This window comes from Sabethes cyaneus, chromosome 1 (genome assembly GCF_943734655.1).
Source record: "Sabethes cyaneus chromosome 1, idSabCyanKW18_F2, whole genome shotgun sequence".
Lineage (NCBI taxonomy): Eukaryota > Metazoa > Arthropoda > Insecta > Diptera > Culicidae > Sabethes > Sabethes cyaneus.
The window spans coordinates 136,355,733-136,370,998 of NC_071353.1; positions in this window are offsets into that span (position 1 = coordinate 136,355,733).

The following is a 15,266-nucleotide window of genomic DNA, read 5'->3' on the forward strand; positions in this document are numbered from 1 at the left end:
GATTCAGAAGAAGAATGTTAATAATATGCGAAACGGTTTAAAATAGACATTTATTAAGTTCACCGGACCGGAGCTGCCTTGAAAATTTTGTTTTTCTTGTGGTTCAAAAATGCAAATTTCGAGTCTTGCTCGGCATTGATACACTCGAGCAGTGCCAGTGAGTGATGTGACGCAATGTGGTAATCAAGCTAAATTGCGAAATAAAAACAACGATTAGACTAATCGGCGCTATAATTTTGCGCGTGGCTGTCGATTTATGATCCATCAGAACAAGAACAACTGCAACAACCAGTAGCTTCAAATGTGAGGCCCTTACACTGATTACAATGTCAATAGCCCGTTCAATATCTACCATCTGTGGACAGTTGTAGCAAGCATACGATATTTTCGACGCCAGTTTCTTTGGAAAAAAATGTGATGAATTGAAAAGGGCTCCAAAGCGATAAAATTTGACCTCAAATCCGTGGTTTTAGTACTTAACCGAAGCTGTTTTCAATAGCCAAACGCTATTATCGATTACATAACGATGGGAAACGGTGAATTCATGTTTCGATGGATTACTGAGATCGTGTGTGAGATTGCAATCTGCTCCATGTCTCCCACGAAATGTTTTGCCATGTTTTTCGTGGATTAAATTGGTTTTTGGAAGAAAAATATTACTCAATCGGACAGTTTAAAGATGTCGAAAAGAAGTACTTTCAGCTAGAAAGACATGGGAATGATTGAAGCCTATAACAAGTGCCTATCCTAGAAATCTGATGCAGGAAATTATTTATCCCAAGCCTAGTGCCTCCACGTGGCCATACCTGGTAACGCTCTATTGAGTAGCCAAGCTAGGAGGTGCGATGCTGGGTAGTTCCAGGCTGCCTGGTCTCAAAACCGCGGTTTTGGGCAGACGACGGAGTCACACGGCCTAGCTAATAGGTAAGCCTAATAAGTTATTTTAATTATTTTTTTCGTTTTAGCTTATGAAGCATCTCCTGTTATATAGTAAAAACTTTGGCCAAAACGAGTTTTAATACTGCACATGGATACCAGAATGAAAAATTAAATTAACTATTAGAAGCACTTATGGAACCTCAAAGCACGCTATTCCATACGAAGGACTGCTGGTGAGATTGTTCTAATTTTACCCATATATGCCACATTTCATCTTAATATTATATTATTAACAGTATTATTATTGGTATCATAAATGTGGAAGACTGGATGATGGAGTGGATTGCCAACCTGAATCCTTAAGGTCTGAAGCAAATATGGCACTTCTCAATTTAAAACAAACAAATCATCACGTGAGTTAAAGTTGGTACAGCGAAATTGATTATTACATGGAAGGATCGTAATGCTGGAAGGCGACTCTTATAGCCCCGGAATGCGCACAAGTGCCTCTGCTTGTGGGTCCGTCCAATCCCTTTTGGCCCTTCTGTAACAGCATTAGTGTGAAATTCATTTGATAATCAAATTTGGATCTACTGTAATTCTACCCACATACATTGGCAAGTCCTTGAACTGATGGTGGCTTTCTACTCTACTTTCTACTACTACTACTACTACTACTACTACTACTACTACTACTACTACTACTACTACTACTACTACTACTACTACTACTACTACTACTACTACTACTACTACTACTACTACTACTACTACTACTACTACTACTACTACTACTACTACTACTACTACTACTACTACTACTACTACTACTACTACTACTACTACTACTACTACTACTACTACTACTACTACTACTACTACTACTACTACTACTACTACTACTACTACTACTACTACTACTACTACTACTACTACTACTACTACTACTACTACTACTACTACTACTACTACTACTACTACTACTACTACTACTACTACTACTACTACTACTACTACTACTACTACTACTACTACTACTACTACTACTACTACTACTACTACTACTACTACTACTACTACTACTACTACTACTACTACTACTACTACTACTACTACTACTACTACTACTACTACTACTACTACTACTACTACTACTACTACTACTACTACTACTACTACTACTACTACTACTACTACTACTACTACTACTACTACTACTACTACTACTACTACTACTACTACTACTACTACTACTACTACTACTACTACTACTACTACTACTACTACTACTACTACTACTACTACTACTACTACTACTACTACTACTACTACTACTACTACTACTACTACTACTACTACTACTACTACTACTACTACTACTACTACTACTACTACTACTACTACTACTACTACTACTACTACTACTACTACTACTACTACTACTACTACTACTACTACTACTACTACTACTACTACTACTACTACTACTACTACTACTACTACTACTACTACTACTACTACTACTACTACTACTACTACTACTACTACTACTACTACTACTACTACTACTACTACTACTACTACTACTACTACTACTACTACTACTACTACTACTACTACTACTACTACTACTACTACTACTTCACTGGAATGCTTGGGAATGCTGCACACGGTTGATTTAGTCAATTTCGAAGAATTTGCGATTTTTGGATCTGATCGGGTTAAATGACTAAGCCTGAACCACTAAAAATCAAAGCAATGGACTCCGTAAGTAATAATTACTCTAATCGGAACAATCGGCAAAGACCAAAATACGGCAAAAATATGGAGCTGTCGGTCTCTAAATTTCCTCGGAAGTATCCACGTGCTTTGGAAAGAAGTGAAGAGCCGCAAGATCGACATCGTAGCGCTGCAGGAGATATGCTGGAAAGGAACAATGGTACGTACGTATAGAGATGGTCATACCATCTACCAGAGATGCGGCAATACACACGAGCTGGGTACAGCTTTTATAGTGATGGGCGAGATGCAGAAGCGGGTGATCGGGTGGTGGCCGATCAACCCCCGAATGTGCAGATTAAGAATCAAGGGCGGATTCTCTAATATTAGCATAATTAACGTGCACAGCCCTCACCTCGGAAGTAGCTATGATGACAAAGACGAATTTTACGCGCATTTGGAGCGTGAATACGACAGCTGCCCAAGACATGATCTCAAAATTATCATCGGGGACTGTAATGCTCAGGTTGGTCAGGAGGAGGAATTCAAACCGGTGATTGGACGGTTCAGTGCACATGGCCATACGTAGTACCTTCTTCCAGCATAACCTCTACCATCGGTACACCTGGAGATCACCTAACCAGACAGAATCACAAATCGACCACGTTCTGACAGATGGTCGGCACTTTTCAGACATTATCGACATCAGAACCTACCCGGGCGCTAACATCGATTCGGATCACTACCTAGTGATGGTAAGGATACATCAATAACTATCTGTTGTGAACAACTTACGATACCGGCGCCCGCTACGGTATAATCTAGTGCGACTGAAGCAACCGGATGTCGCCAAAAACTACGCGCTATCTCTCAAAACCACGCTGCCGTAAGAGGGTGAGGTGGATGAAGCCCCTCTTGAGGACTGTTGGAATGCCGTGAAAACAGCCATGAACAGCGTAGCGGAGGACGTCCTAGGCCGTGTAGTACCGAATCGATGTAACGAATGGTTTGACGACGAATGCCAGCAGATATTGGCTGAGAAGAACGCAGCGCGGGTATAAATGCTGCGTAGAGTCACCCGTCAGAAGGTGGTGCGATACAAACAGAAGCGGAGATAGCAAACTCGACTCTTCAACAAGAAGAAGCGCCACCAAGAGGAGAAGGAGTGCGAAGAACTCGAGCAGCTGTACCGCTTTCACGACACACGGAAGTTCTATTAGAGACTCAACGGATCTCGCAAAGTCTTCGTGCCGCGGGCCGAAATGTGCAGAGATAAAGATGGAGGTATCTTGACTGACGACCGTGGGTAATCGGAAGGTGGATTGTCAAGATTTGGGATACGGAACGACTACCGGAGGAGTGAAAAGACGGGGTTATCTGTCCTATCTTCAAGAAAGACGATAAACTGGATTGTGAGAACTACCGAGCGATCACTATTCTGAATGCCGCCTACAAAGTGCTGTCCCAAGTCATCTTTCACCGACTATCGCCAATAGCCAATAGATTTGTGGGAAGTTACCAGGCAGGCTTCATGGAGGGTCGGTCTACAATAGACCAAATCTTCACCCTGCGGCAGATCATCCAAAAGTGCCGCGAGTTCCGAGTCCCCACGCATCACCTGTTTATCGATTTCAAAGTCCCATATGATAGCGTAAACCGACAAGAGCTATGGAAAATTTTGGACGAAAACGGCTTTCCGGATAAGCTTACTAGATTTATCATGGCTACGATCGATGGGATCCAGTGCTGTGTGAGAATCTCGGGTGGATCGTGGTAATCGACGAGTTCGTATACCTTGGCTCACTGGCAACAGAGGACAACAATACCAGCAGTGAGATTAAAAGACGTATTATTAGCGGAAGTCGGGCCTACTACGGACTCCATAAACATTTGCGGTCGAATAATCTGAGCCCAAAGTGCACACTGTACAAAACGCTAACTAGACCGGTTGTCCTCTACGGGCACGAAACGTGGACACTGCTAGAAGAGGACCTATGAGCACTCGGGGTTTTCGAACGGCGGGTGCTAAGAACCATTATGGACGGAGGGCACGAGAGCGGTGTATGGAGGCGAAGAATGAACCACGTATGAACCAAGTATTCAGAAAGTGGTTAAAGGTGGATGGATACGTTGGGTAGGACATGTTGCTAGAATGCCGGACAACTATCCTGCAAAATTGGTTTTCGCATCGAATCCGGTAGGAACAAGACGAAGAGGGGCACAGCGATCGAGGTGGTAAGACCAGGTGGAGCGAGATCTGGCGAGCACTGGGTGCCCGCGGAATCGGATACCAGCTGCCAAGGACCAAAACAGATGGAGAAATTATACTGCGCTGGCCTTTTCGTAAGACTTTAGGCCCGTTAGTAAGTAAGTAAGTGAGTAAGTAAGTAAATAAGTAAGTAAATAAGTAAGTAAGTAATGATTTTTATCATGGTTTTGTAAAGTTTTTTCTTTCAGTGTATTTTTTTTCTAAAAATACACTTAAATTCCTACAACTTTTCCTTTGACACCATTTTGATCAAATAAATAATTTTCAAGATATAATGTTTTGAAAAAAGTATTCTACAGTAGCGGTCTGGGGCTCATAAGTTTTGCCGCGGCCAGAGGAATGACACTCTGTAGTACCTACTTTCGACGTTTGAATATTCAGAAACACACCTGGAGGCATCCAAATGGAGACTCTAGCTCTCAGATCAATCATGTACGGTCTTTTCGGGGACCAAATATCGATTCTGGCCACTATCTCGTAGTAAGCAAGATTCGCGCAAGGCTGTCGAACACGGCGAAGGCGCGCACTGAGAGGACGCTGCGTTTCAACATTCAGCGGTTGACGGCAGATGGCGTGGCAATGGAGTACGCCAGGAAGCTTGATCAACGAATCGCAGAACAGCAAATAAGAGAAGATATAAATGGGCTGTGGAGCAACATCAATGGTGTCATCGAAACAGCTGCGAGAGAGGTGGTAGACACGACTCGTAGAAGACAGCATAACAGCTGGTTTGGGGGCATCCATAAAGTACGTCACGCTTATAGGGGGGAGGAGGGTTGACCTAATCGTGACGATTTGTGACGTAGGGGGAGGGGGGGGGGGAGTATGAAGTTATGTGACGTCACATGAAAAAATCAAATGGAAAATTTATTTGGGAAATTATAATTTAGCCTTCATTTTAAGATACAACTATTGAAGGCTTCTATAAAATTAACGTACTGATGGAAATAGTTAATAGCTAAATGTTTTGAATGAACACTTTTTTTAACATATATGTGTGAACAAAACTCATTTATTCTATGTAAAATGAACTCTCCATTAAGGCTTTACAGAATATGCAAGTTCATTGACTGGGCACATTGCAAAAATCTATACGAAATTATACGAAAAGTTTTCTCAGTGTAGCTTTAAATAAAAAGGTTGGAATGAATATTTAATTTTTCGTCTAAAAAAACACGTGTACGAGGAGCGCGTGCTTGCCGGCGCAGAGAAGCGATACGCCAGCAACGACACACGGATTTTCTGCAAAACGCTGAGCTGCAGGACTTTTGCCATGCTTGTGATGTGCAATGATAGTGCTGGCAACCGACTTACTGAAAAAAGGGTGGTAGCAGCTAGGTGGAAGGAGCACTTCCAGACACTGTTGAAAGGAGAGGTAAACGCGGAGATCAGCAGGGACAGGATAAGAATTGTAAGCGATGGCCAAACTGAGGAGCCACCAACACAGGAGGAGGTTAAGAAACCAATCAGTGAGCTGAAAAACGGTGAGGCTGCTGGGAAGGGCGGTATCCCGACAGAAAGGCGAGGAGCGAGCGGCTGTACGAAGCAATCCACCGGATTATTATCAGGATCTGGGAGGAAGAACAAATGCCAGAGGAGTGGTTGGATGGCCTTATTTGCCCAATTTATAACAAGGGGCATCGACTCGAGTGTAAAAACTATTGAGGAATAATTACATTGCTCAATTCTGCCTATAAGGTGCTCTTCCGTATCCTGTTCTGCAGACTGAGACCGTTAGAGGAGTCCTTCGTCGGCGAGTACCAAGCTGGTTTTCGTGAGGGTCACTCCACGACGGATCAGATGTTTACCTTGCGTCAGTTACTAGACAAGCTTCGGGAGCACAACTTGCCGACACATTATCTGTTTCTGGACTTTAAAGCGGGGTACGATTCAGTCAAACGAGACGAGCTGAAAGATAATGCTAGAACATGGTTTTCCGACGAAACTAGTTACGTTCATTCGTGCGACACTGGATGGGTCCAAATCATGCGTTAGAATAGTGGGTAAAATCTCAGCCACTTTCGTAACGTTGGATGGAGTGAAGCAATGGAATGCACTCTCTAACCTGGTATTCAACATCGCCTAGGAAGGTGCAATACGAAGAGCAAACGTGGAAAGGAATGAAACTATCATCACGAAATCTCACATGCTTCTTGCACTCAAAATATTCTGCACATAACTAATAGTAAATTTCCATATGATTATTATGTGCCGCATATAAACACAATCCTCCCAGCAATACACATGAAAATTATACGCATATGTATAGTATGTGAAAATTTTTCGCGTGCACATAAATGATAACTGTTTGGCACATAAAGATCATTTATGGGACACATAGAAACTATACGAAAAGTTTTCTCAGTGTGGCTTTGCGGATGACGTCGTACGTCGATATCATCGGAATCAACCGTAGAGAAGAGGCCTTAATGCCTTTTAAAAGGGAAGTGGCGAGATTGGTGCCAAAACCGGCAAACTGGAAAATGGAGTGTGGCGCAGACGCATGAATCACAGGTTGTACCAAGTCTACAAATATGCTGATATAGTGAAGGTAGTACTATGTGGCAGACTGCGGTGTGCTGGGCATGTGGCCAGAATGTCCGACGAAAGAGTAGCCAAAACTATTTTCATCAGAGAACCAGGAGGAGGCCGGCGACTCCGAGGTAGACCCCGCACGTTCAGCTGGTGTTCGTATGGATTGGGGAACGGCAGCCCAGGATCGACAATACTGGAGGACCATTATTCGTTCGGCGCAGGATCGATAACGGACCGTTGCCACTAAAGTTAAGTAATAATTCACCGAAAAGAGTCTGATTAAATCTGATAAGAAAGTAAGTAAAGTAAGTACTAGAAGAAGCCGCGATCGTCCTGAAGCTGAGGCAAGCGCACAACAGTAGGGACTAGCAGCCAGACGGCAACCATGGAGATTCACGAAACACATTCGAAGTCCTGAAACCGAAGGCGAAAATCTGGAACGAAGCAATGGACGACAAGTATCTGTCTTTGATTGAGAGCGGTATATGGGACCTGGTTGAACTGCCCCCGATTCACAAGGCCATTAGGCCGTATGAATAAAAGAGTTAGAGCAAATGCTGCCATACGATTTAAATGTCGTCAAAAGGCACGACTGGTAGCTTAAGGATTCACGCAGAAGTTCGGCGTGGACTTTCATGAGGTGTTACCTCCCGTCGCCAAGCAAGTGATTTTTCGGAATCATCGCAAATCGGCTTGAGATGTTCTTCATGCTGGAAGCTGGAAGAAACTATCTACATGAAGCCGCCAGGTTACACCATGGGAGGTCTGAATACAATCTGCATTCTGAAAAAAGGTTTGTGTGGACTTAAGCAATCCGCTAGTATCTGGAATTAAATCATCGACGCAGTTTTCCGAAAGCGTCAAACCTTCGTCAGCAGATTAATTTCTCTACATCCGGAAGAAGGTCAACATGGTCACCTTTATCCCGATATACGGCGATGACATGCTTATAGTGTGTCAGACTGAGGAGGAATTCAACGCAATACACCAGGCACTGCAACAATCCTTTACCATAACTGCACTTGGTGACGCAAAGCATTTCCTAGGTATCGAGATTGAGAGAGATCGCTCAACTAGAAACGGGTCTGCAAATTACTAAGCCTTCAAGAATTTAATTGGATCCTGCGTAACTACAGCAGAAGGAGAAGAACGGGACACATTTGCCAAGATGTGCAAGATATTGTAGAGGAGGAGTGTTGATATGGTGCGACAATACGATCACTGCTCCAACTGCCATCCTGAATAGTTTGTTCTGAGGCTCTAATCAAATCACAATATATTCATTATATCATTATACAATATATTCGTTATATCATTCGTGCTTGGTGACCTGAAAACTGGATATCGAACGAGGAATTTCATTGTCGATGTCATCAACAGCCAATAGCAGCAGAAATTCGAGACCGAAGGTGGAAGTGGATCGAATACACCTTGAGGAAATCCAGTAGGCTTTCGATAGATCTAGTTAGGCTTTTGACGGGAACCTGTCCTGGCGGGTAAACGTTTGTTCTGCCAGACCGGCGGACATTCTTTTTCCGAGCACAATTCAGTACAAAAACAGATAAGCAAAGTAAGCAATTCTGTGAACAGCACATGTAAATCAATATTCCTGCTAATATCAAACATTCGCGAAGTCGCTAATGATTAGGAGAAATTCCACACGGGAGAATCATAAACCAGTTGTTTTCCTTAGTACTGTAATGGTATCAATGAAAGACAGAAAGTGTTTGTATATGCTGATTGAATTTAATAAATATATCAGTAACACAAGCTGCAAGGGTAATAGGATCGTAGCACTGGCTCCGGGATTCACATGAACTTTGGTTTTTGATTCAATCTTCTGGAAATCGACTGCTTTAGTTGAGTGATCGAAATCAGGAACTGATCGAAATTACCTGCGTTCACGGTAAGTGTGAATCGAATGTGACATGATTCATGTACCATTCTTTAGTAAGACTAGTTGAATCAAACGCACTCCGTGAAGAACACCAATTCTAATTATTCAGAGAATAAAATTATTTTGCATATTAGTATAGAAATATTTCAGGAAGTATAACAATCAGCTCGTAGCTCGACCACGACAAAATTCTTTTAGTATAACACGAGGCTTCACTGGCTGAGTTATCTCCAAAGAGAAGTGCTTAAACGCAGCACAAAAGCGAGAACGGAACACATCGATAATTCAATTAAACCTGCGGGTCAATTTAAAATTTAGTCACACTTGTGTGTGATAAAAACGATTTATAACCAACAAGGCACATATTATAGCACATTCTTGCTTGCGGGTTTCGGTGGTAATTTTCATCTGCGGCGCTAGTAATTTTGCCATAAATAGCAAAAGCAGTGAATAGTGGATCGCCGATTGCTCGGTTCGCAGAGAAAACTGTCCGTTTCGTTGGCGGAGAGGATGTGTCTATACCCATCCATCGGAGTTAAGGAAAGTGCACTGTAGATTTCTATACACACTGCGCATTTCTCTCCGTGAAGCAGACACTGCAGTATAATGCGGTTATGAGTGAATAAATATATCTGTGTCTAGCCGCTTTCATTTAAACATAAATTTAATTTTTATGTATTGTATCTTATTCTTAATTCTTGTTGTGGCATAAAAATTATCACAAACTTTTGTTGTTCACACCTCGCTTACTTCGGTAGCTTCACTTGTCACCTCGGTTTATCACAGTGTACTGTTTACATTTCCGGGTAATTTAACCTTTTCTGATAAATACGCTTTCACTTATTCATAAAGGCACATCGTCTCATCGCGTTTACTTATAGGTCATCATGGCACGGGACGATTTAGACCGCGACCGCGACTCGCTCGGGAGGACCGACCAAAACGCCGCTCGCTGATGATGACCGATATATGTGCAGCCCGGAGAGAAACTGTTTACCGACTAGGACTCGGTTCGGCCGCAGCGCAGCTGGTAGGCCGGCCTTGTGATGAAGGTACGTTGCTGTACTGTACTGTAGTACGTTATTCGCGAGCGAGAGAAAGATGCGTCACGGGAGAATCGGAGATATTTGCCTACCGGTCGGTCGATACTGGATGATGTGCATTTCGTGAATTTCTACGTGTACCTATTTTTTTTGGCGATGGTCTGTGAGAAATTTACCGTCGTTCGGGGTAAATTTCAATAGACTCTACCACATTTATTTTAAAATGTCGTTATGTTATACATTGTTAAAAATTTTGTTAATCAATAGCTGACCTGAAGATGACTGGATACCTTAATTCTATGTTCAGGATACATCAACAGCTTCGGTGTATGCATTCTGCAAAATATACGGGTGGTGTATTCTAATCGTAGGTCTACAATTCGACACCGCATGATTGTGAAAAGTGGAAAAAACACTACACGGTGTGCCGGAACGATACTGTCCAAGGAGGAAGAAGAAAATATTGTTTCCTGGCTCATTGCAATGCAATTTCGAGGCATTCCAGTACAGCGCTTCCGTAATATTCAGTAAAAACCCCGTGACATTTACTCCATTCAAAAACAGTTAACCAGGTAATTTCCACATTGTGTAAAATATTCACATCACAGTTTAAGCGGAAAGTAGTAAAGCAGGAAATGGTTATCGTCTTTCATGACCCGTCAGCAAGTTTTCACGTGGATGAACCATTAGGGAATCATGAATATTATGTCTGATGTGAGACGTGTTTCAACGGCGAAGAAACGTCATTTTTATCTTCAACCATAAAGAGTCGCGAAGTTATTATTGCACAGAAAGGGTGGTAAACAGAACATAACTGTCATATGTTCGTTCAGTGGTTCCGGTCAAGTTGTGGACCCTTTGATTATACTCCCAAAAAGAACCGTAGTGAACGGTTGACCAGACTAGTCGCCACCAAGGGCGCTAGCTCTTAGAAACGCGAAAGAGGTCCTAAATTTTCAGTACTCATTGAGAGAAAAATGCAAATTTAGTTTTAAAATCGAATTTAAAAATATTTTGCAGCACTGTCATTTTTTCGGATTTCTTAGACGATTTCCTTTGGAATCATTAATATATATAGTTTCCTTGTGTCTGACTGTAACGCTAGATCCAAGCAAGCTGTTAATAAAATTTTTTCTTGACTCCAACATACGTTGTGAAGGTAACACCGATTTCAGCAGTGTTTGGGTGGGCGAAATCGGCAATTTGATGGGATGCCACATAATGCGATACTGATTTCAACAAGTCTCACGGTGGAACAAAAGAATTTGGTTTTAAAGCAATAATTGAAGCAAATATCAATCGTTTGAGAGTGATGAAACATTCTTGACATGTGATTTGGCATATGTGATAATAAGGATAGTTTGACCAAGCTATAATTGATAATCAGAAGCTGCCATAGTAGCGCATACTCAATGTAAAGCGCGAAGGCGCATATCTCGTTGAGTAGGTATATTTATAACTACATTTACTTTTTCCGTAGTTCCTTACGAGAATGGTAGCTAAAACCAATAACTTTATTGGTTAATGGGCAGCTGAGATATCGCGATGGGCGTACAGCACCACCCACCGCGTTATACTAATCTTTACTGTATAATTTAGCTGAAATCCCCAAAACATTCCGCAACATAGTGACCTCTATCCATGGGATTTGTAAATATCAAAACTACCATAAAATGGGCATTAGTGAAATAGTATGACGACTGGGACACGATATTCCATCGTGTTCTGACGCCATTTTGGAATTAAAGATGGCGACTACCGCTTTTCTGAAAATGACCGCACATGACTGGAAATATTGCAAAATCCTCATAATATGGGTATCAGATGAAAGGGTTTAAAGGACAGAAGTCGAATATTGTGTTCCAATGTAGTTTTGAAATCAAAAATAGTCGAATATCGATTATTAATAAGTCGCATGTACATAGACCACAATAATGCGGAACAGAATGGTCATTCTGTTCCAAACCAAAAATTCAACATGAAAAAAGCAAGTTAGAAACTTATTTTTGACGTAGGACTACGTCTTACGGCAAGTTTTGAGATAGGGTGTCATTCCAAAAAATCGAAAAATGCGAGCGTCACGAAAAATGAAAGGTTTTGAGCGCTAATAGCTCAGCGGTTTTCCGACCGATTTTCAATTTTCTTACACCAATCGATCGGAAAATCTTCTAAGAATTGACTCAAATGAAGAAAAGTGTGGATTCTTGATGTTGAACTATTGAAAAATTGAAATTAATAATAATGTTTTACCAGAATTCACGCTTCGTGATTGGTTGGAAGATTTTTTACGATGATCTAAACCTATACCAATTTGATATCTGTGCTTGGGAAGTAAGCCAAAACAAGTGACGAAGTTTCCTCATTTCAACAAGATTTCTTATCACCGCGGTTAAACCTAGACCATGTTGATGTCCTTGCTTGGGAAGCAAGCCAAAAAGAGTGTTAAAGCCCCCTCGTGCCAACAGATTTCTTACGAACGCGATTAAACCTAGTCCAATTTGATGTCTGTGTTAGGGAAGTATACCACAAAAAATGACAAGTTCGTTGTCCCAACAGATTGCAAATTGATTAAACCTCGGCGAATTTGATATCTGTGTTGGAAAAATGTGCTACAGCTGTAGTGTTCGGTTATAATACGACTCTATGAATACGCATGCTTGCCGTTTCATTAGAAGTGCAGTGGAAAGATGTGCTGTTGATAAAATAGGATTGAATTGGTAAAATCCCTTCAACGTGGGGAACCATGGGTAATAAAAACAATCTTTAATTTCAGTAAGGTAGCAGGAAAGCAATAGTTTGTGTTCTTGATTTTGTTAAGTGGTTTTCAAATGCACAATCTTTTGAGAATTGAACGTATGCAATGTTACTACTTTGATAAATGTTACATACAACACATGTAGCATGTTTATATGTTGCATATAGCATGTATACACGAAAAATCGAATGATTATAAGCATGAATACATGCCACTATCACTACAAAGAGACTTACGTAGTACTGCGTCACCTATATATGCGGTCGTGTCTTGTACACAACCCCTCTGATTTTTTGTAATTTTTATTGTTTGCAGATTACATCTATGCAAAAAGATACGATATATGTAAAAATCTCAATTTTGAGAAAAATGGTCAATGACCACTATAATTCTGAACGGCTCAATTAATAGAAGTTTGCTAATTCTAAAGCTGTTTCATTATTAAATTTTTAACACGTGCTTTTTAAATGTGAACCATTTTACATTTTCAAAGGTTTTGATATCGTGGTTAGCCACGACGGGTCCACCTAGTGATAATATAGTCTTTCTAAACTTAGTATTTCCAAAGTTAGTTATTCATCGAGGGGACGTCCAATTGGCACCAAACGTAGGTTTTTTTTGTTGCTGACCTGAGACCAACAATCTAACAAAATTTGGTTCAAATCGGAGAAGGTCGAATCTCGATTACAAGTTTGTACTTTTTCTCGATCACTTGACGTGGAATGACCCAAATGAAGGCGTAATCTATAGATTTGCTGTTATCGCATTATCATGATCAGATACTGAATATTTATAAAAATTTTGAACGAATTTCAAATTTATATCTTCTTTGTTCTGTTGTTGTCTCTTCCTTTTATTTTCAATCTGCTCACGCTCAGCTAAACTTGACTGTATTCTCCCCTGCGCGAATTTAAATTTTGCCCATCGGGAATGCCAGCTTTCTGCTGAATTACTGGTACGTGGAATGTTTTCCATTACGTTTGAATATACAGACCACAGCTTGGGATCGAACGCTGGATCCGTTTTTATGATTCGTTTAGTTATTGAGACTTTGGTTTTTCCAGAAATGTAGTAACCTTCAACATAGGCTATAAACTTTTCCAGACATGCCGGAGCAATCAGTTTAATTCCATTAAACGCTTCAGAGATTTTTAGCGGTAACACAAAGGCTAGGGCCTGTATTTTCTAGAACATTTCGTACACACACGCGTTTTTAGCAAATTAGGCTACAAGATGTTTTTTTGGAAAAAACTATAAATTTTGGCAGAAATGAAAGAAACAACCTGAGTGGCGTGCTTCCGGGTATTCCGCATTTAAAAGTCCTTTTCCGAAATCCGTTACAACTGGTGGTGGGTCCAGTTTCACATGATTTTCGTCAGCATACTCCAAAATTTCTGCAAATACTTTCCGGTGCAGCAGTTCATGTGTTGAATTTAGCAATATGAAAATCACGGGATAAGTTTGGTTATGCGTAACTCCCACGCTAGCGTGGATTGTTATTAATTGCCGAAATAACCCCGGTACCGTAGCGAATGTCCCATTTATGATCCAATAGTTCACCTTAGCGAGTCGGTCCATACTTTTTAACGTTGGCCAGCTTCCTCTACGTCTCCAATTAAAAAGTTTTCTTCATCGAGCATTTATCGTCAGGAACGGTGTACCCTTCTAAGGATTTCGGTTCCAGGTTGGGAAACGATCACGTTCCACCACTTTACGCCTACACAATTCACTGGATCGGTAGCGTGGTTATGCTCAGACGATTGAAGGAGTCTGTGTGCATTACTGCTCAACACGGTGGTCGCTCTGGCCTTGCAATCCGTTTCTCCTGACACTGACACGTGTCGTCTTTTAGCATATTCCCGGTAGAAGGACGGTTCCTTGAAACAAAAAGAAAATTTTGATGTAATTGTAGGATAATTAGTAATTTAAAATACCTGTTTTCTACTAAGATCGAATAAATAACCATTGACTGAGTATATCCTTGCCTTTGAACCATTTTCTCCGTTTACTATGAAATTGACCAAACTCGTGTTTTTAGTCTTTGGCCTTGAAATGCGGTCAGGCATTAATATTAATATTTTTTTGAAACGATGGTTTTTACAATTGATGGAGGGACGTTAGGGGAAAATAATGAATTTTTTTTTTGGGAAAGGAGGGGAAAGAGTGAAA